We start from the raw sequence: 25,827 nt of genomic DNA, 5'->3' as shown, positions 1-25,827 counted from the left end.
TTTACCTTAGTGTTCAATTCTTGATGTTGTATATTCCTTGGTTTGGGACAAATATATAAGGACACATGTCCATCATTTTAAACATCATACAGAGTGTCTTCCCTGCCCTAAAAATCCTTCCGCTCTGCCTTTCATTCCTCTCTGCCATCTAGCCCTGGTGCAACTATTGAACTGTTTATTGCCTCCATAGCTCTTGCCTTTTCCAGAACGTCATGCAGTTGGAATCCTACAGATTGGCTCCTTTTACTTAATAATATGCACTTAAGGTTCCTGCATGGTTTTCTATGGTTTGATAGCTCATTTCCTTTTAGCACGAGATAATATGTCTTTGTCTATGCGTAGCGCAGTTTATTTTTCCATTCACCCACTGAAGAACGTTTTGATTGCTTCCAAGTTTAGGCAATTATGAATAAAGCCAAATTTTTGCGTCAACAGATTTTTGTGTGTGCAGATTTTGGGGCGAAAGTAAGTTTTCAACTCCTTTGGGTTAATACCAAGAAGTGCAACCGCAGGATCATACGGTAACGGTGTGTTAAGTTTCGTAAGAAACACCCAAACTATTTTCCAAAGTGGCTGTACCATTTTGCGTTCCCATTGGCAATGTTTGAGAGTTCCTGTCTCTCCACATCCTTGTGAGCATTTGGTGTCATTGCCAGTGTTCCAGATGTTGGTCATTTTAATAGGCATGTGGTAGTATGTATTGTTTTAATTTGCATTTCTCTTAGAAACATTTGTTTATGGGCCATCTGTACACATTCTTTGGTGAAATGTCTATTAAGGTCTTTGGTCCATTTTAAAATCAGGTTGTTTGTTTCCTTATTGTTGAGTTTCAGGAGCTCTTAGTACATTTTGGATAACAGCCTTTTATCACAAGTGGCCTTTGGAAATGTTTTCTCTTACTTTAGAGTTTGTCTTCTCATTCTCTTGAAATTGCCTTTTGCTGAGCAAAACATTTTAATTTTAATGAGACCCAGCCTATCAATTATTTCTTCCATGGGTTGTGTCTTGGTGTTGTATCTGAAAAGACAGGGATGATTATGTTTTCTACGTTTTCCAAAAATATTTCCAAAAACAATTTCAAGTTGAAATGTTGAGAAAAAGATTTGTGTTGGGAAATTTCAAAACAAAATTTTGTCTGTGAGTTTCAGTGACTTACCCCGTGCATTTCTTTTACCTAGTCTTCCTGTCTTTGGTAACTTCTTATGCAAGTTTTATAATCATAGGAAGTATTAATATTTAAAATCGTGGTTATTTGTAGAGTAAGGAGAATCGGGGAAGTTAAATGTAATGGCATTAGGCTCTCATTTTCCTTCTGCAGAACACATTCATCTTTAGGAGATATAATTATTCTCCTTTACATTCGTTCTTTTCTTAACAAAATTAATGACCCTATAATCCAAAACCTTTTACTTTGACTTAGATGAGAACAGCATGAGGACTCAAATAGCCTTCTGACTTTTACTCAGTTGTGTAAAAAGGGAAAAAGATGGCATTTTAATAGGTCAGATCACATTAAAAGAATCTCTAAGTAACCATTTGCATTCTTTGTATAGAAATGCAATTGATCTTGGTATATTCACCTGATGGACGGCTGCCTTGACTCCTGTGAATCTAACTGTTCAATGTGGGATCCTTTGACTTACTTATGAAGTAAGCACTCACTATTTGTGGCTAATGACAAGTTTTTTCTTTCCGTTTTTAAAACCTCTAATTTTTTTTTTCAATCATTAACACACTGTCTGGAACAGTGATAGTGAACAAATGTGTTTACTATGCAAATTTAAAAAGAAAGCTTCTACACTTGTATTATTAAAAACGATGTTTGCTGAAAATTTATTGAACACGACTGTTATCAGATTAAGGAAATTACTTGTTATTCCTTGTCTACTAACAGTCTTTATCAGAAATAAGCACTCAATTTTATCAAAGGCTTTTTCTTCATCTGTTGAGCATGCTCATATGTTTTATCCTTTAATCAGTCAATGTTGTGGGTTATATATTATTTTCTATGAAAGTCTCTGAATGTATTTCTTTCTATTGTTGACAGTTCCTAAAGTCTTTTGGTTCATTTCTAACTAGTATATCTTTTATTATCTTTGGAATCTTACCCCTTTCGTGTCCTTACTTTTTAGATGCATTCCCTGTAAATAGACTATTCAGCAGTTACTTACTGACTGTCCTCAGGAAGCTAGATTCATGTTTCGGCACTGGAGATGCCATGGAGAATAAGACATATAAGTTCCCTGACCTCATGGAATGTTCAGGACATGGGAGAAATAAAATAAATATGTACACAAATAATTAACAACTAAATGGTTGTAAATTATGCTCAGTCCTATGAGGAACCAGAAGCAAGTGCTAGAATAGGGATTAATGGATGTGGACAATTTTAGGTAGTATGGGTAGGAGAATAGCTAAAAGAAGGCAAAGCTTAAGCTGAGACCTGAAAGATGAGAAGAAGCCAACCTTGTGAGAAGCTAGGAAATCACACATACTTGAGGGGAAAATGCATATATCCTGTGCCAGTATAAATATAGCATGCTCTAGGAATCTGCAGAACAGCTTTCTACCTTGAACGTTCTGAGCAAGGAGTTGGAAGGTCCTATGAGGATATTAGAAAGAGAGCAGAGGGAGAGAAGATACAGAATATTTGTGTTATAATAAAGATTTTGTATTTAAGTATAACGGAAAAACACTGAAAGTTTTTACAGAGGGGTGCAACATTTCTGACTTACGTTTCTAAAAGTTCCCAACGTTTTCCATGTAGAAACTGGATCTGATGGGTGGAGAGATAGGGAGAGGAGAGACAGATGCAAGACAGGATACTGTTGCAGTGAGTGATACGGTGGCTTAGATTAAGTTGGGGAGAGTGGACAGATTTGGAATACATCGTGGATGTAAAACTAACACATCTTGTAGGTATTCTGGACATGGGGGGTGAGAAACCAAAGAGTCAGGTAGGCTTCTCATGGTCATGTCTCAGATTGGTAACTTTAACTGAAATGAAAGAGATAATAGGACTATAGAGAACACAGAATATTTGCTTGGGGGTATATCTATGTGACCCTAGGGAATGGTTGTGGATATAAAGAAATCAATTTGAGACATATTATCACTGAGATGCCTTTGAGACATCCAAGAGAAAATGTCAAGTTAATAGTTATATATACAAACCTTCAACTTAGAGGAAATGTATAGACTAGAGATACAAATTTGGGAATTGCCATCATATAGAATAGGAATCAAAAGTATGGTTTTGAATCGAGACTGCTTGAGTTTATCTGGCTTCGGTAGCCGTGTCATCTTGAGCAAGTTATCTGTAGTTCAGATTTGTCATCTATAAACCCATAATAATGATGCTAGCAATTACCTTATGTAAATAAATTGATACATGTATAGAATCTAGAAAAATTTCTGCTTGTGTTAAGCTTAAATATGTGCTGGTTGCTAGCATCATCATCATCATACGACCACCACCATCATGATCATGATCATCATCAATAGCTTGATGGGTTACCTTTCTTGGGTAAATTTTTACTTTTGACTAAAGTACCCTGAAAATACTACTTTACTGCCAAGATAATGACTCTGTAATAAAATTTAAGGTGAAGGCAAATATTCTATGGAAATATTTTTTAAGACTTTACTCATTTGAGAGAGAGAGAGAACAAGCAGTGGGAAGGGGCAAAGGGAAAGAGAGAAGGAGACTCCCTACTGAGTAGGAAGTCCAATGTGGGGCTCAATCCAGGACCCAGAGATCATGACTGGAGCCAAGGCAGACACTTAACCAACTGAGCCACCCAGGCACACCCCCACCCCCACCCCAGCCATGGAAAATTACTATAGAAAAAATACTCTTGGAAATAGGATATTTTGTAGCCTTCCATCAGAATGCTGAGTTAATAATCTAAGCCACCCTAGAATCCACTCTGTGCAGTGTCTGGCACATAGTAGGGGCTAAAAGAATATTTGTGGACTGAACTAACATTAAAATATATTGACCATAGTCTGGATTTTTTAAAATTGTGTCTTCCCTAGAGTGTTCTAGGAATTTGCAGAACACTGCTGGCTCACCGACATGTCAAAAGGATCTTTTGCCAAATTTCATACCAGGATTGCGTGTATTTCAAGCTGTTCTGTTACATTTGCCAAACAGACTCCCTTCTCCACTTCCAGTACAAACTTATAATTCAAAATACACACACCAAGAAAAGCGATTCATTACCATTTTGGTCACTGGATGAAGTCATAATCTTTGTTTGATTCAAACGACTGTTGTTGTTGTTGTTGTTTTTTCCCCCTATCAGCCAGGGGTCCTGGTCTAGTGTAATCTCTCACACACACGTAAATGTTTATGTGATAGAATTGTCAAATAGCAAGAAAGGATAAGAATCCATACTCAAACCACAGTCACTGAGCTCTCCATGCTGGTAGTAAATATTCTGGTGCACTCTAGTGGTGGAAGGAGATAGACTGGGGAACTTGGAGGTGCAAGAGGATTAGGAATCGTGATTATCACTTTGAAAAATGTGCCACCAGTTGTGGGTCTCAATCCATGACCAAAGTAATGTTTCACATAAAAGCTAGAATTGACATAGGAACTTTGCTCTTTCCCACCCAGAAGATACCGGGAGGAGAATGACTACCTGGCTTTAATAATAGATCACCTCCGTTTAAATAGAAATACAATATGTGTTGCTGAAGGCGTCCTGTGTTTTGTGATCATTTTATTTCTGACCGAGTGGAGTTCATTGTTATCTTCCCATTGGGAGAGTAAGACGTATTTTTCAATAAAAAGCTGCCAGGGACTAGGGTATGTGCATGCAAATAGGACAACAGTGGTCATAAATGTAAATTATACATTTGTACACACATTGAAAAAATGTTCATTCTAGATGATTTTGTAGTTTTTCCTATCTCCCCATCATGCCCCTGGCTTTTCCTCTCTGTAATCAACTCTAACTCCCAGATCTCTGATTATTCACTCCTTGGCTCACAAAAGCCTCCTTCGGGTGCCTCTTATTTTATTTCCTTGCTGCTGCTAATCCCTTTTTCTGATCATTTGTATCTCCACAGATTGTAAATTTCTGGTAGACTCAGCTGTGCTTGATCATCCCTGCCACTTCCCCCAACACCCTGCACAGTGCTTGGTGCATAATGGGCATTTGGTAATATCTGATGAGTGAACAAATTTATGAACATCCTGACCTGCTGTTTTAGAGACTCATTATAATGATGGATTATATTCATAAGCCTGCATCCTCTGAAGTCCCCAGCTCAGTCCCAAAAGCTAGATGGCAGGGAGGTTGGACCTCTCCGCAGTTTTTACCCTTTGAGAACCAGGTGGCATGCCAACAAGAGTTAATTTCACACTGATTCCTTTCCTTTTAAGGGACCAGCAGGATTTTCTAACTTTGGATACCTTAAGGGGGAAGGGGAAATTCACTCAGACAACTTGGTGTCCAAATTACCTTATAAAATTTAAAAGTATGTGTGTGGGTATATGCATAATCAAGGGTGAGAGGGGCACAACACCCACCTCTATGTTGTCCAGTAGAAAAAGCCTAGGTTTAGGAATCTAGAGAACTGATGTGGATGCTCTACAACCAACTCACCGCATGGTCTAAGACAAGTAATGGTTCATCCATAGGTCCCAGGTATGTTATTTATCAAAGTAGAACCATAATACACAGACTCTAACGAAACAACAGATGTGAAGTGTTTGGCAGAGAAAACAGGGCTCTAAGAGCTAACTTTTGTTTTAAGCATCTGGCTTTTGGGGGTATCATGCATGATACAACCTTAGAGGAAACGTTTGAATTAATTCATTCACTTAATTGACAAATATTTTGTGGATCATCTATTACGTGCCAGGCACTTTTCTTGGCACGGGAAATAAATATAATGTGAGCAAAACACACTCCTCTGCCTTCATAGAAGTTGTATTTTGGTGAGAGAAAATAGTAGTGAATAAACAAATAACATATACGAACATAACAAATTCAGTGTTGTGAAGAAAACTAAGGCAGGAGAGAGAATGATAGGAGATGCAATTTTATAAAAGGTGGCCAGGTAAATACTCTCTACAGAGGTGACATTTACAGCAAGACCTGAGTGAAGCAAGGAAGTGAGCTCTGTGAATACCTAGAGGAGAAACATCTGAGGCAAAGGAAACAGAGCATCAGCCCTGAGGTAGGAGAATGCGTGTATGGGGTCAAGGAAAATCAAGAATGTCATTGTAGCTGAAGTGAGTTAGCAAAATAGAGAGCAAAAGGAGATAGGGGATAGAGGGGTAGCCAGGGGCTCATATTAGGCGATATCTTGAAGGCCGTGAAGAACTTTTCAAAATAACTTTTTACAATAGCTTTAAATTCTAGAAAAGATGCAAAGAGAGTATGAATAGCTTCCCATACACGCCCCACACCTGGTTTCCCTTATTATTAACATACATTAGTATGTGTGTTTGTCATAACTAATATACCAATATTAATATATTATTACTAACTAGAGTCCACATTTTTTTTTATTTTTAAGACTTTATTTATTTATTCATGGGAGACAGAGAGAGAGAGAGAGAGAGGCAGACACAGGCAGAGGGAGAAGCAGGCTCCATGCAGGGAGCCCGATGTGGGACTCGATCCACATTTTTTATATAACAATAATTTCTTCTGTATCAGAATCTTATTCAAGATACAACATTACATTTAGGCATTGTGTCTCCTTGGGATCCTTTTTGACCCTGTATGACCATTTTTGAGATTTTCTCTGTTGTTGTTGTTTTTTTTTTTTATGGTGATTTTGAGAATTCAGGGAAGTATTGGCCACATATTTTATGGAATGTCCTTCCACTTCAGTTTGCTTTGTTTGGAATGGGGTTATGGATTCTTGAGTGGAAAACCACAGAAGTAAAGTGCCCCTCTCCTCCTATCATATCATGGGTACAGGTTATTAACACAACTTATCACTGATTTTGCTATAACCTTTCACCTAAAGTAATTTTGCCAAATTTCCATCACTATTCCCCCGCCCCATTTTCATATAGTACTCTTCCTTAGAAGGGCATAAATATATCAGCATCCCAGACTTAAGGGAAGGGAAGTTATGTTCCATCTTCTTGAGGGGATAATATCTACATAACTTATTTGAAACTCGCTGCATAGGAGAGTTGCCTATTCTTCTCTATTTATTCTTCATTCATTCATTTAATCAACCATGTATTTATATCAGTGTGGACTTGCGGATACTGATTTTATATTGTGAGTTATAATCCAATACTACATAATTTATCCATTGCTCAGCTTGTTTCAAGTGTAGCCATTGGGAGCTCTTTCAGTGGGTTCTCATGTCCCTTTGACATAGCCCATTATTTTATCTGAGCTATAGAGAGACAGACTCACCGTAACGGAAGCCATTGAAGAGTTTTGGGAGTCCCACCTGCATTTTAGGAGTCCCATGGCTACAGTGTAGAAAATAAATCACATGGTGGCCAGCGCAGAAGGAAGGAGTTTGTAGGGTAGCTCTTACTCTAGTGTGGGTGAGCCATGACGGTGGCTTGGAAAAAAGGTGCAAGAGTAGAGATGGAATGGAATAGGATTTCAGATATAACTTGTACATTGAGTTACAGTATTTCCTGGTGGCTTGAATGTGGAGTGTGACATAAAGAAGAGTCAAGGCCAGGGTTTTTGTTCTGAGTATTTGAATAACTGGTGATACTACTTACTCCTATGGTGAACGCTGGAGAGAGGGCAGTTTTGGAATTCCAATGCATACAGTATACATATATCAGAGCCACACTAAATCAAGCTCTACTTAAAAGAGCAATTGCCTTGAAAACCTTGTTTTGACTGGGTTTTCTGAGGGAAATCAGCAGCATGATTCAAACACAGGCTCTTGGGCCAAGAGAGGCAGATGGTAGCTGTTCCTCAGGCTTAGGCTTAAGGGAAGAGTTTCCATTTATTTTTCTGAATATAGTTCCCAGTATCTTAGTTTATAAATATTTCTCTCAGACTGTGAATCTGGGCCTGCTTTGTCTGTATACATTCAACTCTCGTAGCCTTGGGCGAAGCTAGTCATTTGGAAATCTGAGATCTCACCATAAAAAGCAAATCGAGGCAACCCTAAAAAAGGTAAGATTGTTCCTTCCAAGGAGTAAGAATACTGAAAATGAGACTTGATTTTGAGAGACTTGGGTTCTGGATGAAGATATTTATATAAGTTCTCTGAATGAGTCTGTGAGTAATTCTATCAACCAGCAGATATCGGCTATGGGCCTATTGTGTGCTACCCTTTGCCTATGGTACCAGGGCAAGAGTTGAAGTTCACTGATCACCCAGGGGATTAGAGATACCGCGCAGGAGTCTAGCATAGGGTGGGATCCACTGGGTGTCCCATCAACGGGGTATATTGTTATTCTCTGTATCATGTACTTTACTCCTCTGGACCATCGTACATGCTGCTTTCTCCATCCGGATGATACTTCTCTTCCATCTCTGCCACTTATGCTACTATTAATGATATAATTTGCATTACATTGACTCATTATTTTTACTTAATTCAACTTCGCTTTTGCAATAATGCTTGTAAAATCCAATTAAAAAACCTATTGTATTATTCAACTCATGAAAACCAGTATATACTAGTAACATAAAAATAATGTTTTTGTTTCAAATACAATAAAAAATCATTTCTCATAACACCATTAACGTGTACCCCATTCAAGACCCATTGGGTTATGTTTCACTATACACCTATTGTCAACAGATTGCCAAGTCTCAATTGCCAAATCCTGATTGCCTACCCTCCCTTTATCCATACCCTCTACCCTGCATCTCTGTAGCGCTCTCCCACTGTGGACAAGGTGCACATCCCTGCCCTTTGGGATGTTAGCAGACAGACTGCAAGTGAATGGTTTCAATCCTGTATTTTGAGCCCATCAAGGAGAAAGACTGTGTTAAAAGTTTGCTCAGCTGGGGCCTAGCACTCCGGAGATGCTAGCAGAAGCTTGTTAAGTACCGACTGATGCTATTACCATGAATGTGATTGTCAGCAAAAGCTATTACAAGTTTCCACTCCAAGGTATTTCACTTGCCATTCCCTTTCCCTGGGAAACTTTCCCCTCAATACCCACAGAGCTCCCTCTCTGACCTTCTTCACTTTTCTGCTAAAATGCTATTTTAGCAGAGGCCTTCCCTGGGATAGGCAATCTATCCACATTATCACCACCCAGTCACTGTCATACCTCTGCCTGTGATTCTTATCCTGGGATACAGGGGCCCCTCCTGACCGGTCCTGAGCAGGGACTGCCAGTCCTTTGAAATCATGCATAAAATTGTGAATGGGATTCAAATGTTCATTTTTCTCGTGAAAAATTCCATAGCTTTCAACCACGTTTAATAGCACCAGGGCACCAAAAGAGGTTAAGGACCACTGTAAGTTCATGGAGTTTTGTTTTTGGTCAGAGAACTATGACCTTCTCACATGTTTATGTGCTTGGCATCTGTCTCCTCGCAGACGTGGCAGGCAAGGACATTTCACTGGCCAATTAGTTCCTACTTTCTAAAGTTTTGGTTATTCAATTCTATAATTAACCATTACAAAATTGGGTGACCTTTATGGTAAACCTGCAGCGCAGCAGAGATCATTTCACCTGGGAGGTGCTTGTAACTTCCTTCAAGGTAGTGAAGCATCTTCCTACAAACTATGCATCCCAAGCAGAAAGAAACCCTATGGAGCAAACATCTTCCTGGGCCATTCATAAACATCCCACTCTGTGAATTGCCTTTTATGCAAAGAAAGTCACTGTCTTTGTAGCTATCAAAAACTGTGCTATGATTCATATTCCTCTCTGAATGTCTGCTCTCTGGGTTTATAGAACAAGTGGCTTGATTTACATTCTGGCTCTGGCGACTGAGTGCAAAGCTGAGAGAAGGCGCTTACCTTCTGTTGGTCTCCATTTCTCTTCTGAAGTTAGAATAAAAATAGTATTTACAGCATGGAATTATTCAGAGTTTTATGTGACTTAATGGCTATGAGGTGAATAGGCAGTTCATAGCATATATAAGCATTCAGTAAATGTCCAGTTATAATTGTTGCTAGTGGTTATACCTTCGGTGAGTTTCTCAGCCTGCCAGGGGAAGGGATATATTCATAACTACCTTTCAAGATCCAACAAGATTGTGTGTGTGTGTGTGTGTGTGTGTGTTTCCATTTGGGGCCATCACCAGAGCTTTTGATACAACCGCATTTATGACAGTGTCTAATCACAGTGTTTAAAGTCAGGAAGACGTTCCTATAATGATTTATGAATGTTCTTCTTGGACTTTTACATACTGTTTGGTGCCAGGACTGCCATGAATAGCGTGATCATTGTACGCTGTATACGCATCATGTCATTCAGCACCGACAACTTTATGAAGTAGGGGTGACCTCATTTTGCAATAGAGAAAAATGAGACTCACAGAGGTTATAATTTTAAAAGATAGCACAACCAGCAAACACCAGCCCCCCCTTGACCTATTTCATTCTCCAGTAGTACGTTGTCTCTTCAATACCGCCTATAATTCCACTACTCCAACACAGCAACCATTTCTCTATTTCTGTGCTCTTTCATCATGCATATCTTCTTATTTTGGCATAAATATGATTTCCTATCCTGCTCCTCACCTAGTATTACATTATAAATAATATTATTAAAGTTGTTAATAATTTTCAACCTTCTTGGCCGACGAAACCACTGAATGACTTTCCCCTGGTTTTAGGTGTTAATGCAGTCTCCAATTTCTTTGTACTAACAGATGATACCAACATAAGCATGTTTCTACGTTTTCTACTTCCTTTGAAAAATTTCATTGGAAAAATTAACACAAGATTAGTCACCTTAATTATATAAAACATTTTACAGTCGATTGATACTAATGAATTATTTTTTAAATGTTATATCAATTTATTCTATGACCAGTGGTGAATGTACAGGTTTCCCACCATTTTGTGACATTAAATATTATTATTCTTTGTTAAAATAATTTGTTAAAAGATTTTCTTTCTTTATTTATTTGGGAGAGAGAGAGAGAGCACAGATGCATGAGAGAAGGGAGTGCACGAGTCGGGGGAGGGGAAGGGCAGAGGGAGAGCCTGGCAAGGCAATGTGGGACTGTATCTCAGGACCCCAAGATCATGACCTGAGCCTAAGGCAGGTGCTGAACCTATTGAGCCACCCAGGTGCCCCTCAATTTGCATTTTTGATTGTTTATTAAGGATGTTTACACATTCTTATTTAATATTTATTTAACATTTCCACATTTTTGAATTATTTATGTGTGCTCATTATCCATCTATCCATTATAATCTTGACTTTTTTTCCTTTATTGATTTGTATTTTTCCAACAAAACACTTTTTTTCTGATTCGAGTTTGTGTAAACAATTCCATAAGTTGTTACTTCTGTTTTTCATTTGCAAAATTTAAAAGATTATGTTACAAATTAAATTATTCCTATAGGAGGAAGAGGCACCTGTAATTATTTTGGGAGGATAATATTTTCCAGATAAAATATTTTACATGTACACATCAAAGAAGTTGTACTTGGTTATGGGGCATATTCTCAAAATGTGCCTCAGTGAGTTCTCTTGTGCCATATTTTTCTCAAGTGGACTAGTTATTTATGAAATTCTCTGAAATTCATGAATAAAATGAAATATACTGGCACCTAACTGGTTTAAATATTGCTTGAAAAGGACATTAAAAAATTTTAAATCCATGGATATTTTTAGAAAGTTATTCATTTATTGGATTGAATAAACTGCATTGAGTTACAAATTTCATGGTTAAGCCTTCTTTTTCTAGAAGAGGAATGCTAATCTCTGAGTTATTATTCACATTGTTCTTTAAAAACCTGTGATTTTTCATTTCATCTCAAGCTAGACCCATCTCCCACGAATCTCTTTATAGATACTATATGACAGCTTCAAAGGTGTCATGGCAGCAATTAAGTATCTCATAACTTATAATAATACCAATCCTTTCCTAAAACCTTGGATTTGAATGTTAATTAAGCAATTAGAGGCACAGGGGACAACCACCAGATGATGCTTCCTCAGAGTTTAGTCAGCAGACAAAAATGATGAATTCTATTAAGATTGTGTTCAAAATTAAAAACAAATCTCAAGCAGCCTCAAATAAAAACCAAAATAACAATTATAAAAGCAATCTGAGAAATAAGGGGCTATTTTGTTGTGGGGGGGCTTTTTTCATTTTAATGGCAAATTCCATTAATAAAACATGAACAGGAATTCTTCATCCAAGCTTTTCCCTTGTGAATCATTTTTGAACTGTTGATTTGAGCAAATCCTTCAAAATGGAGCACCATATTAAAACCAAATCCACAAGGTACAGATGGAAAGGCAAGCTTTTAGCATATGTTTGGATTTTATGGATGACCAGTTCATTCTGATGTGCCCTACCTATTAATGAATTTCCTCATCTTCATACAATCCAGACTAGATCAGCAAGTTCAAAGTATTCTTTTGCTGCAATTGCTCACCCTCCCCTTTATCTACCCCCTCTCAACACTCCCCCTCCAACCCTAACCCAAGGAAGGGCCCTGGCACAATGATGTCACCATGTGGGGCTCCAGATCCCCATTTGCCAAGACTGTGGATAAAATCTTTCTTTAGAGGGGTGAAAGCAGTAAGAGAGCTACCCGAATAAACCTTAAATACGAATTTATAAATGGCACCATGTTTTGAGATTAGCTGATTAGCTAACACTCAAATTTATGATTTTAGAAAGATAATGACTCCACCCAAGGTGATTTTGATACTAACCCAAAGAGACTGAGATTTGAATTCTTAAATGGAGGTCATTCAGGTTCTCTTGGAGTTTTACTCTCCCCTCCCCCCGCCCCTTTTGGTTTTATTTTTCTCTTTTCCTTTCTTTTCTTTTTGGTACTTTTTAGGAACGTTCAACTAACAGTCACTGGTTTCAAGCAGCCCATTAAGCTTGACTACTTCTACCATGCTCGACTGTTTTTTAGGGGTCTAAATCTCCATGTAACTTAGCCACTCTTGGACTTTTTGCCCTCTAGCTCACCGGAAACGTCAATGTCTTTCCGAACCAAACATTTGAACATTGATCAAACTTTGCATTTCCACAGATGAGGACCATGAAACTCAATATATGCAAATAAGGATAGCAGCAATAGGGGAGAGTGCCTAAAAACACGTATTGTGGTGATAAAAAATCAACTCAACCAGACTAAAACAGGACATAACAGAAATCAATGCGGAAAAAAAAAAAGTCACAGTGCATCTCATGTAGCTAGGGTATGCACTGTATTGAGATTTCTTTTTTCATTTAGACATCTTAAGTAAACTTAAGATCCTGTCAAACTGGGATCCCAAGTGTGCATTGCTCTATATTGTACATAAGGATGTACAATAGTTCAGTTCAATAAACATTTAGGAAATGCCATATCCTAGACACTACGGTAGACACTGGGCACAGAGAGATGATAAGGCACAAGTTTGCTTATTGAGTGGATGAATCAATGGTAGGACACTTTGAATCGTGTAAGAAAGGATATGGGCTCTTGATGCACCTGAAGTGAGGACAAGGGGAGGCAAGAGGATTTCCATCATCATTATCATCATCATCACAGACCACCCTCATAGAATACTTACTCTGAGCCAGACCTTAAAACCTGACATTGTGTTGAGTCATTTAGTCCTCAAAAAGATCCTATGAGGTTGAATTACTCTCACTTTAGAGATGAGAAAAACGAGGTGTATAGAGGTGAAATAATATGTTCCAGGTCTCATAGCTAATAGGGTAGAGCAGAGATCAGAGCCCAACAGTCTAGCTCCAAATTCGACTCTTCATCACCATGTCATTCTTCTTCTCACTACAAGAGACAGGGAAAGTGTTGAGACAGTGTTTTTGTTTTGTTTTGTTTTGTTTTGTTGAGACAGTTTTCCAGTGTTTTATCTCCTCTCCCACGTCCCCAAGGCTGAGGACAGAAACCCATCCACTTTCTTCCAGAGGAGCTGTGAATGCGAACTTAGCTGTCTTGATCACCAACACTTTCCACCCCACGCGGCCTTACTGCCAGCTCCATCTTGTGAATAATGAGGAGGAATTGAAAGTGAGTCCTGGAAGCTTCCCTTATTCTCTGACTTCCCAGGAAGATGCTAATTTTGTGCTAGTTGGCTCCTATTTTATCTGATTTCTATATCTTTAGCATATCACTGTGTTTTGAAGTTGGCAAACTACCTGAAAACTTTCAGAAAAAAAAAGAAGAAAGAAGAAAGAAAGAAGAAAAAGAAAGAAAGAAAGAAAGAAAGAAAGAAAGAAAGAAGAAAGAAAAAAGAAAGAAAGAAAGAAAAAAGAAAGAAAGAAAGAAAGAAAGAAAAAAGAAAGAAAGAAAGAAAGAAAGAGAAAGAAAGAAGAAAGAAAGAAAGAAAGAAAGAAAGAAAGAAAGAAAGAAAGAAAGAAAGAAAGAGAACCAGCCATTGTCCATTATCTTTTCTTCTGTTTTGTGTTTTCTTTCCCTCCCCTGGAAACTTGCCTTCAAGATTCTAATGTTTGGAAAAATATTCAGAAAGAATGAAGAACAATGGAAATCCTACATACATGAACCAAGAAAATGAAGTGTGAGTTTGGGAGAATTGAGTGTTATTGCCTGGGAGTATTCTGCTGGGATGGGGCCTGGGCTTCTAAATCTACAGACGAATCATGCCTTCTTTTCTCCTCATACACAGGTTTTCCCGAGTACTTGGCTCAGAAATCAAACAGCTGCTCCACTAATTGCTTTAGGCCTCTAGTGTTAGTTGTTAAAAATACCTCCCTGGAAGGAGTACTGCCCTCACTGGTTAGTACTGGGCACAGGAGTAGGCAAGAGACAATTTCTTGAGTTCTACGATTTGATGGCAATTAGAAAGCCAACACCCCAGCCCACACACAGCTAAGCTAAAACAAATCTCTGCCCTGTTACACCTACTTTTCTCCGTCTCTACCGGTACAGCGCTATGCCTGCTGGGGCCTCTTTGACTCCCTTTCCAGAAGCAATACCTCAATTTCTGAGTCAGTATTAGGGCGAGTAGAGTGACCAATAATAATTAAATTTGAGCATCTACACTGTGTCAGTGGTGTGTTAAACACTATTCATCAAGTAAATATGATCTGCTTTCTTTTTGCAGATGAGAAAAATAAAGCAGGAAATAGTTAATAGCGTCAGAAGCAGGTAGGACTGAAAATGAAGCCATCACTAGGATGACCATACATCTTGGTTTACAAAGATTACCCCCTGTGACACTCACTGTCTTCATATTATTCTTAATAACCCCCCTCTCCTGCACTCTCAAATGTTAGTCGTATGATGACCCTGGTGATCATCCTTGTTTGAATTGGAATTCTGTGGCCCCAGTAATTCTGCTGGTTTCTAGTGCCCTTTTTAATCTCCCACCTAGAGTCTTATTTACTTCCAGTGAGGCAGGAAATCTAGTACAGAAATGGTGTAGCGTCTAAATGTCCCCTTTAGACACCAAATTGCGTTTTTTTCCTAATTCTGATTTGGGCCAACTTTGAAACTTGAGTTTTGACTAGGTTGCGCCTCCTGTCAGTTAGTTTAGTATTGAGACCTTCTATAGGGCCAAGGACCTGTCTTTAAGTAGTTAGGATTCTAGCAGAGTTGATTAATACTGGCCAAACCCTGGACCAAAACTAGCTTCTTATTGCTTCTAAAAGATTGGGGAAATCTCCTATATGTACAAGACAAGGCCCTTGATGCTTTTGGTTACAGTCTGGTTGGTGTCAGCTCCTATGCCTGGATTAAAAAACCAAAAACAAAAATGGGGAGTAGGGTGAGCGTGAAGCTATACCAGCACCACCGGAGGAAAAACCTTTCTGCAGATCAATAGGGTCATGCAGGGTGTTGTGGCTACCAGAGGTCCTGAGCCACATTAAAGTAATCATAATATATATCTAAGTAAGAAATGCAACAGATCCATTCTATGGTTTGCTGGTCAAAACAATCCTGGGAAACTCTCTTCTCTTAAAGAGAAGAGCCCCTTGGTTGTTAAGATGATCAAGCCCATGACCTATGAGGAATTCATTCATTCATTCATTCAACAACTATTTATTGAATACCTATTATGTACGAGGTGGACAGTGTGCCAGTGTTGGGGATCCAGAGTTCTCTGCCCTATAGAGCATGGAGTCTGGGGGACACAGACATTTACCTAACAGTCGCACAGATATAAAATTACTGACTGTAACAAAAGCAATGAGGATGTGCTGTGTGCTTTAAGTAGGCGTAACTGGGGATCTGTGGGCGGTGTATGACACTGCTTCTCTGAAGAAGCAACAGTTGGGCTGAGCTCCGAGGACGAGTTAACAGTTAACTGGGTAAATGATGAGGGAACATGCAGGGCCGGGGAAGGGCATGCACTAAACTCTTGCATCAGGAAGGAGGAGCCCATTCCTGGACTAAAAGAAATGCGGACCCAGAGAAGTCTTATGCTTAATTTCAATAGCAGATGGCAGTGGTGGGATGAGAGTGGGGTAGACTTGGGCAGCGTGAGAGCTTTCCAGATACTCTGTCTTCTAGAAGGGGAACTGGCCTGCTACCGTTCCACTGGGTGGAGGCTATAGAGAACTATTTTAGTTTAAGATAAAAAAGAACTTCCTGTGTCAATGTTTTTTTTTTTTAATTTTTTATTTATTTATGATAGTCACAGATAGAGAGAGAGAGAGAGGCAGAGAGACACAGGCAGAGGGAGAAGCAGGCTCCATGCACCGGGAGCCTGATGTGGGATTCGATCCCGGGTCTCCAGGATCGCGCCCTGGGCCAAGGGCAGGCACCAAACCGCTGCGCCACCCAGGGATCCCCCTGTGTCAATGTTTTGAAGGCAACCAGTTTCTGTCTTTGGAGCTGTGTAAGTGTAAGCTAGATCACAATTTGGATAGAATCTTGCAGGGATGTTAAAAGGATATTGCAGATGTTGAATATTTAAGTCCATTTCAATGAAAAGGACTTTGTGAATCACATACTTTCAATTAAAAACAAACGGGGGCGCCTGGATGGCTCAGCTGGTTGAGCATCTGACTCTTGATTTTAATTCAGGTCATGATCTCAGGTTGTGAGATGGAGCCCAGGGTGGAGCTCCGTGCCAGACATGGAGCCTGCTTGGGATTCTCTCTCTCCTTCACCCTCTGCCCCTCCCTCTTTAAAACAAAACAACACAGAACAAAACAAAACAAATAAGAGCAAAGCAAACTAGTCCTCCACAGAGGCAAAGTTTTGATGAAAGGATGCCATTACAAATTGCCCAAGAAAAAAGCAAAGTTTTAGTGATTTCCTTCTGATAACATAATAGTAAGATTTTCAGAAGTCTCAGTCCTGGCTAAAGTTAGTTATAATGTCCTGGAAGTACAGCATTTACATTTTAAGAAAGTTGTTTTTTATCTTGTTATCCTGTTCCTCACCACACCCCCTCCCACCCCTAGAGATGTCAAAATGTTGAAAATGCTGACTCCCTATTGCTGATTGTGGCTAGTGAAATAACCTGAAAGCAGCTGAAGTGTGATGAGTGAGAAAACAAGAGTATGAGCAGATAGCACCAATTTTTCCCTCCAAAATTATAAACTTAGACTCAACTGTTGAAAAAAAACTATAAATGGACAAAGGTGCTTGTAAGGCAGCTATCTTCTGATAAACCCATTCTTTTCTTCTAATTCCTTTGGGTTTAGTATTTTTGAAGGATCTGGATTTTCTAGATTTTCTTTGTGTACAGCGTACTGTACAGTCGTCCTTGCTAGAGGGCCCACTCAGTCATTTTTGTATAAGAGAGTTCTTTCTCGGGGATCCCTGGGTGGCACGTCGGTTTAGCGCCTGCCTTTGGCCCAGGGCGCAATCCTGGAGACCCGGGATCGAATCCCACGTCGGGCTCCCGGTGCATGGAGCCTGCTTCTTCCTCTGCCTATGTCTGCCTCTCTCTCTCTCTCTGTGTGACTATCATAAATAAATAAATTTTTAAAAAAAGAGAGTTCTTTCTCTTGCAAAACAACAAGGAAAAGAAGTAATATTCTTCATATCTGTTTCTTATCGTAAACTAGAATTGATATGAAGTACCTTAATCAGTGGTTTTGGACAATTATGAAGAACCCTTTTTCTAAGGCAGACATACTTTGGTTAACTCTATGCAAAAGCCCTGTGTGCCTTTTATAGACTCTCATAAAAACGTCTTCAAGCCAGACATTGAGTTTTACAGAAACAACACTTTCTAGTTGCCTCTCAACCACACACACCCGAAACGCACACACACGGACGCACACACACACACACACACACAGTAGGCTGAGGATGTCCCTAGTTTATCACGTCCTTTTTTATGGATAAGCCATTCACCTCAAAATGACTATGGGATTTTTTTTTCCCTGACTCTCACATCATAGAAGTCATAGGTCTAGATTTTTTTGAAGGACAAAGAAAGTGCCATCATCCCCCTTTAATGCCAATGTTTCCCATTTTCATATGTTTTTCCTATGTCTCTTTTACCAGGAGAGCATCTTTAAATTTTCAGATACCTTGGAATTCTCTAAGCCTTGTTGGTAAACATGCCACAGCATCTAAAGCCCCTAAGAGGGCCTTCCAGTGACTTGAATCTTTTCTATAAGCCAGTATTTGCTTCAAGCTCCAGATAAAAGGTAAGCTTTCCTTGAATTAGAAAAAAATCTTTCTAAAAACTGCCTATTGTATTTCCAGGAATGTGGTAGGTACTGAAGTCATAATGATGAATGCAATTTTGTTGTTTTGAGGCGGCTTACAGTAAGGAGAACCTGGCAAAGAAGTAATGATACACAGTGATAAACGCTAATAGAAGTATGAACATTTTGCATGTCAGGATTCTCAATCCTTTTGGGGTCATGGACCCTTCTGAGAACATAATGGTCTGAATTAGTTATCTGCTTTATACAATAAATATTTGCCTGAATGCTTAGCAGGTTAAAATAACATTATCTCATGCATTCACTAAAGGTCAAGAATTTGGAAGTAGCTTAGCTGGACAGTTCTGGTTTAATGGTATCTCATGACTTTGCAGTCCAGCTTTCTGTTGGGGCTGCTGCCAGCTGAAAGTCTGACTGGGGCTGGAGGTTCTACTTTCAATATGGCTCATTTCACAATATGGTCATTGGAAGGAGACCTCTAGGAGTTCTCTATAGGCCATGTCAGAAAAACTCCATTCCCAGCCATACGAGCCTCTTTATTGGATTGGTCATGACATGACAGTTGGCTCTTCTCAGAGCAAGTGATCCACGAAAGAGGTAGAAAAGAAAGCCATGATGTTTCTTGTGACCTAGCATCAGAAGTGACATACCATCACTTATGCAGTATCCTACTGGTCTGTAGACCAAGCTTAACAAAAATTGGAAGAAGACTACAAAAAGACCTGAGTACCAGGCAGCAGAGAGTTTGGGGGCCATCTTCAGAGTTGACTACCACATTCTCTGTGAACCTCTTCCCAGAAAATACACCATAAACTTTGAACTAAGAAATGCTATACTAATAGGGGGCCAAATATATCACTGTGCCTTGAGAAGCCAGAAAGCTTTTGCAAAAGGTATGAGTTTAATTACAGCCTTACAGAGTGATAATTTTATCTGTGGGTAGGATAGAGAGGCAGGTGGGTATACAAATAGAGTAAGCAGGAAAAGCATAGTTACATGACAAAATTCACCCCATATTTGGGAAATCATAAGAGAGCCAATATGGCTGAAGCATAGGAAAAATGAAGGACATAAGCCTGGGTCAGGTCACAGAAGACCTTGAAAGCTATGCCAGTGAGGATGACTTTTATTGTTCATTGTGGAGAACCTGTGAAGTCATGTAAGGACCTGATTTTAAAACCCAATGTATATCTTAGAAAGATTTTTCTGTCCATTAACTACAGATAGAAAGCTGAGAACTCAGTTGGGAAGCTATCACACCGGTATGGAGACAAGACACAATAATGACATGAGCTGGGCATGAACCGAGGGAATAGAATGGAGAGTTCACTTCCAAGGGTTTGTTAGGAGGTAAAATGTATAGGAATTGGTAACCAATGGATGTGAGAGATTAAAGAAAATAAGACATGAATGAAGCTTATGAGCTTTCACTCTGGACAACTGTCAAAAAAAGGCTCTATCTGGGGAGGTGATAAAGCATAAATATGAGTTTGGGCTATCTGATAATTATTTTTCAATATGTATGTCCTGGAAAACCACACACATGAAAACTTCAAAAAATCAGTTTCCACAGATGAGTAGGTTTAGAAAATACTATGAATCTTATGCCATTGGAGATTTACAATGTGCATCGATATATTAAAGATCAAAGTTTTCTGGGTTTTTTTTCCAAAAGAGACCCATATATTTTCAGGGTAATAGTTCCCAAAAATATTTGACAATAGAACCTTTTGCTCAACCTCCATGAACATTGCAAACCTAGCATTCTGGGTAACAATTGACACTTCATAACAACTTACAAGTTGCTCAACCCATCAGTAAATACCCAACAAAAACTGCCGAAAATGACATTGCAACAAGGTAGTCACCAGTTTCTTGAGCCTCACATTAGTCACAGCAAAGTCTTTAAGAGCCAATACTTCTTGGAATTTATTTAAAAAAAAAAATCAAAGTGAGCTTCATTCTTTTGGCTCTTTCGGCATTTGTAGCTCCTTCTATCAGAGCTAATACATAGTAAGGTCTTTTAAACTACGCCAAGAAAATTTGTACCCTGGGGAATAAAAATGTTTCCCAGCTGAAAAATTTACCAACTTTTTAGCCTAATACAAGAGTTACCTGTTGCTATAGAACAAATGTCAAATGTTTGCCCCTCCCTCAAAGCACTGCCCCATGTCGAGATTTTGAAATGAAAAAGACATCAGTGACCAGATGATAAGTGGTGTGTCAGCCAATATTTCCTAAGTGAGTGCTGCTTATGAGAACCTGACAACAGGCTGACATCACATGATCTTCCCTGGATTCTGAATCCCCATTTGGAAAGTGAGGAGAATTTTTAGTAAAGCTCACTGCGGAGCTGGAAATCCTCGATGGTTCCTGAAGCTGAACAGAAGGGGTTTCTGCACTTATAAACGCAGACACTGAAAATCACCCAAGGAGACATAATTTGCTTCCAACATATAGTGTTTTTTCGGCTTCAAATTTCCGAGTGGGACCCCGAATTGACCAGCATGTTAGCTGGAGAAGGAAGAGTACAGCAGTTGAGACCAAGCCTTAAGTGGGGTGAATCCTAATTCTGCACCTTTATCACCATGAAACTAACGAAGTTACATAAACTTGTTTTCCTTGTTTCCTCGGCTCTAATAATGCCTAGATCTAGGGTTTTGTGAAAATTCAAAGGCTAACTCACAGAAGCCTGAATTAAGAGGAGCTAGGATTGTCAGCGCAAAGGCAATGTCTGCATATAACCTGGATCGCCCTGATACAGAAAACATTGATAGATTTCACAGGGGTGACAAAATAGTGACAATACCTTAGATTTGAATAGTGTTTGAGAGCATATGAGGGAGCGATTCCACATCTCTAAGCCCATTCGAAAATAAAGCACACTTCTCAATAGAATCGTGTTAGCAGAGCTGCGTCCAGCGGCTGGTGGGAAGCAGAGAAGCACAGCGAGCCAGGCAAGCCCAGCACCGACAGCCATTAGTGAGAAATAACAGATGGTGTCTCATTTTTTGCTATAGGCAAAGATCCAAATGACATGACTAAATAGAAAGACAGCCCCATAGGACTGCATTTGGGCTCCTACTGAGCACGGAGCCTGAAAGGCAGGGACATTTTTAATAACCTTTCTTTGACAAGCTTAAAGCCATTTAATGTCTAAACCTGTCATACACATCCAGCCAGGAGAATAGACCTCCAGAGAAAACCCCAGAGCACAGTCTCACCTCCCTGTGAAAAAATAAAAAATGCACGCACACTTTACAAAAAAAAAAAAAAAATTATACAGCAAGGTCACAAAATGCTAACTTTCCATTTAAATAAAAACAGTCATTGCCCTTCTCACGGCAACCTTCTAGACTTGCTTTCCATTCTGCCCTGGATGAAAAGTTGAGTTTCCATCCAGTCATTATTTAAATAAAACAATAGAGGACTCATGGCTGCTTTGGCTGAAATCTTAGTTCAGTCTAATTAGAAGGAAATGCATTATAAATTATTATGTGCTGAAAGTCTGCACCAGGAAAAAGAAAGAAAATGAACTCATAATTCTTTATATATTGGATTTCACTTTTTCATCAATCCCAATGAAACAACAAGTAATTGCTTCTTTTTTAACAGCTTCTGAAGTAAATGGCAAAAAAAAATATCAGTAATCAACATGATTAAAAACTTTATTATTTTGTCTATTGCTATAATATTCAGTAGCGGTGCACCAGTGATTCTGCAAAAACATTCACTATAGAAAATTTATCTAATAAATTGTATTTGTTTTGCAACGCATCAGCTAGTAGGGGCATTCGTGTGGACATGAATTTGATTTTCCCTGGAGTCCATGGCTTCATTTTGCCCCAGCTGTTTCATTTTCTTCTCATCACCAAATCATTTTATTATAACAACTTCCCAGGCCTTACTCTCCTATAGTTTTATGTGGCTGCAGACATAGAAGAGCTGCCTGAATTCTGAGTAGTTGGTTGAAGGTTTACGTTTAAATTCTGCCTTAAATGTACATTTGTCAGGAGGAGGAAGGCTGATAGGAAAAAAAAATAGCTAGAAACATACATTTTATCATTACTTAACTATACCACGTGAACACTTACTTACAAGATCTGCAATGAGGAAAAAAAATCACTTTAATGAAAACAGGAATAATATCATCTGTTTGTTCTACAGTTTAACGAATTAAACTCAAATAAAAGAGGCTTACTTATTGCTGCCTGTAGACAGACCCAGCGTAACTATCCATATCTCCCTGATAAATCTCTCACGCCAAAAGCAGTATTTCAAGCTTGAGATGTGTGTTTACTTGCCAATTCAGTAACACTGTAAAGTCCATGAAAGAGGCCCTTTTCCTTGTTTGCCACCGTATTTCCATGCCATGCATGTAGGGTAGATTTTTAAGGACTATTTGTTGAATATGTAGTGTAATTAGCAGCACAAAGATGGAGAGGACTCCCAAAGCGCAGTGAAACAGAAGCAAACTGGAACACATTTCACCCTGACCACGCCAGAGGAAGTTAGCAGGTGAAAACTGTGGGTCCCAGTGATGGAAGGGAAAAATGTTCAAGCCCATTCCTTCATCGGGGCCATTTCCTAAACCCCTAGCCTTTGCCTTCTCTCCTCCATCCCTCCTTTTCAAAGGATGTCTACGCTCTTCCGCAGCTCCACATAACCTCGCATGTCCATGGGTATCTGGATGCTTCACCTCTGATGGCCACTCTTCTCACTCTGATGAACCAAAGACTCGTTGCATTCCTGTCCCCTCTTTCTGCAGCGAGCTCTCTCTCCTGACCGCCACGCTTACGTTGCTGCTTCTGGTGGAGGCCACCTAGCAAATCCTCAGAAAATGAGTCCAGACACAAGGCCGCGGTTGGAGATGGTTGGAATCACAATTTTCAACTTTATGATGGTGCAAAAGCCAATGCACTCAGTAATAGCTGTTCTTTGAATTTTGGATTTTGGCCCCTTGCTGGTCTAGAGGGTACGCGTGTGGTAGGCCGCAGCCTGTGCTGCTGGGCAGGGCGGCCAGCGCAGCTCCCCGTCTGCCACATGGTCACAGGGATAGACAATGACACATTTAGAATCATTCTGGACCCATTCAACCAATCTCTCTCACTTTCAGTTCGGTATTCGATGGATTACCTGAGCTACTCAGCACTTTATTATAAAATAGGCTTTGTGTTAGAGGATTTCGCCCAACTGTGGGCCAACAGCTGAGTGTTCTGAGCCCGCTTAAGGGAGGCGAGGCTCAGCTGGGACGTGCCTTGCTCAAGGTGTTAAGTGCATTTTCAACTTGTAGTATTTTCAACTGATGATGGATTTATCTGGACATAACCCCATTGTAAGCTGAGGAAGCTCTGTAGTGAGCAAATTGGGTGTATTGCTTTTATAGTCAGAAATTCTAACATTACTTTTTTTTTTTTTTTTTTTTTTTTACAAAAAATTCATTCACATTGTGAATCTTAACAAAACCATTGTTAAAGAGCTTGCAGCCAATCTGGGCTATGAACACCTGGTTCATTTCTCTGTACAAGAACATAAATATCTCAACGTTAACAACATGAACTTCAAACATGTCGTTCCAGGAAAATACAAATGACACATCCCATTTCAAGGGTTTGAAGACATACGTGACCTCTCCGTGCTAAAAGCCTGGAGGATAGGGGCACCTGGGTGGCGCCGTTGATTTGTGGCTGAGTCAAGACCCTCAAGAGGCTGAGTCTTGATTTCGGGTCAGGTCATGATCTCAGGGTGGTGAGATCAAGCCCTACCTGGGGCTCCCCACTGGGTGTGGAGCCTGCTTAAGATTCCCTCCCTCTCCCTTGGCCCCCCCCATTCCTCTCTAAAAATATAAAGCATTAAAAAAAAAAACCCTTGAGGGTTGTCTTCTCCATATCAGTATAACTGCTCAGTACTGAGAAAGAATTATTTTACTTAAAATAATGTAAAAATAATAGGCATAAAAATAAATGTTTTTTCCTTGTTCTTTCTCTGATGTTCAAAATCCTAGTTTCTCTCTAGGCTACCTTTAATTCTTTATATAAAAATATTCTTCTTCTTAAGAATCCTATAGCAGCTAAATAGATTGTTTTTCATGGTTTAACCGGCAATGCTTTCTCTCGAACTGGATTTTAAGTTCCCCGAGGGCAGACAAGGCCTATGTGTGTTCATCTTTATATCTCTAGGTTTAGCACAATAGCCAGTCAAGAGTATTTTAAAAGGTGTGTTTATTGAGAGTCAAACAAAAACCTGTCCGTTGTTTTTCCCAGTCTGTGGAGGGACTCGAGGACTAATAATATGTGTACAGCAAACTCCTCCAATGTTTGCTTAAAATACATCGGGCTTATAGATCAATTTTCCATATAGACAATTTCTCCAATCAACATAACAACGTCATTATTACTGATAAAACATCACTGGCGTGGATACATATATTAAATCATCACAGTGTACTCTTTAAATATCTTACAATTCCATTTGTCAATTATATGTCAATAAAGCTGGGGAAAGAATTTAATAAAAGAAGGCTGGTTTTAAAAGGAAAAAAAATGGCTTTATTCATGAAAGATAGTATTTATCATCTGACTCTTGCCTAAAGCTCCTCTGGAGAAGTGCTCAAATCCATCCTATAAGCCTGGATTAAAGCTTAAGTGATATCTGAATATAATAATGCAAAAAATCACTTGTAATAAAACCTCGTGTATATATGTGTGTTTTCTTATCATTACAAAGCTAATTCATGTCTATTCTTCAGCATAACCCTTTAAATTCTTTTATTTAATCAAGTAAATATTTGAGGCTTCACTGTGCCAGGTATTGTACCAAGTGTTGTAGATACAAGGATAATCACAAAGAAAAATGTCGGTCCTCACAGAATTCATGACTCATTGGGGGAAGCAGAGGGGGTGTGGATTAGTTAACAAATATTTATGAAGCAGCAAATTAAGTGCTATAGATTTGGAATTACACAATGCTAAATGAGTATATTTAAGAGTCTTTAACCCCCCCCCCAAAAAAAAAACAAGAATATCTATCTATACTCATTTTCTATTGAAAAAATTTGTGTGGTTATTTTCTGTTACCGGTTAGTTTGAGCTCATTTTAAAACTGTTCT

At 39.1% G+C, this 25,827-nt stretch overlaps 1 long non-coding RNA gene across 1 annotated transcript in view; it reads left to right on the top strand.

The window, feature by feature from the left end:
- The window catches only part of LOC140594500 (uncharacterized), a 59,026-nt gene extending 34,914 nt beyond the window's left edge, over window positions 1-24,112 (top strand). The window contains exons 3-4 of the long non-coding RNA XR_011995378.1: window positions 18,553-18,698; window positions 23,376-24,112. This is a non-coding gene — a long non-coding RNA (uncharacterized lncRNA). The remainder of the gene's footprint in view (window positions 1-18,552; window positions 18,699-23,375) is intronic.
- The last annotated feature ends 1,715 nt before the right edge of the window (window positions 24,113-25,827 follow it).

The sequence above is a fragment of the Vulpes vulpes genome, chromosome 11, assembly GCF_048418805.1.
Source record: "Vulpes vulpes isolate BD-2025 chromosome 11, VulVul3, whole genome shotgun sequence".
Lineage (NCBI taxonomy): Eukaryota > Metazoa > Chordata > Mammalia > Carnivora > Canidae > Vulpes > Vulpes vulpes.
Note: the sequence above shows the minus strand (reverse complement) of the source record. Positions and strands in the feature narration are given on the sequence as shown.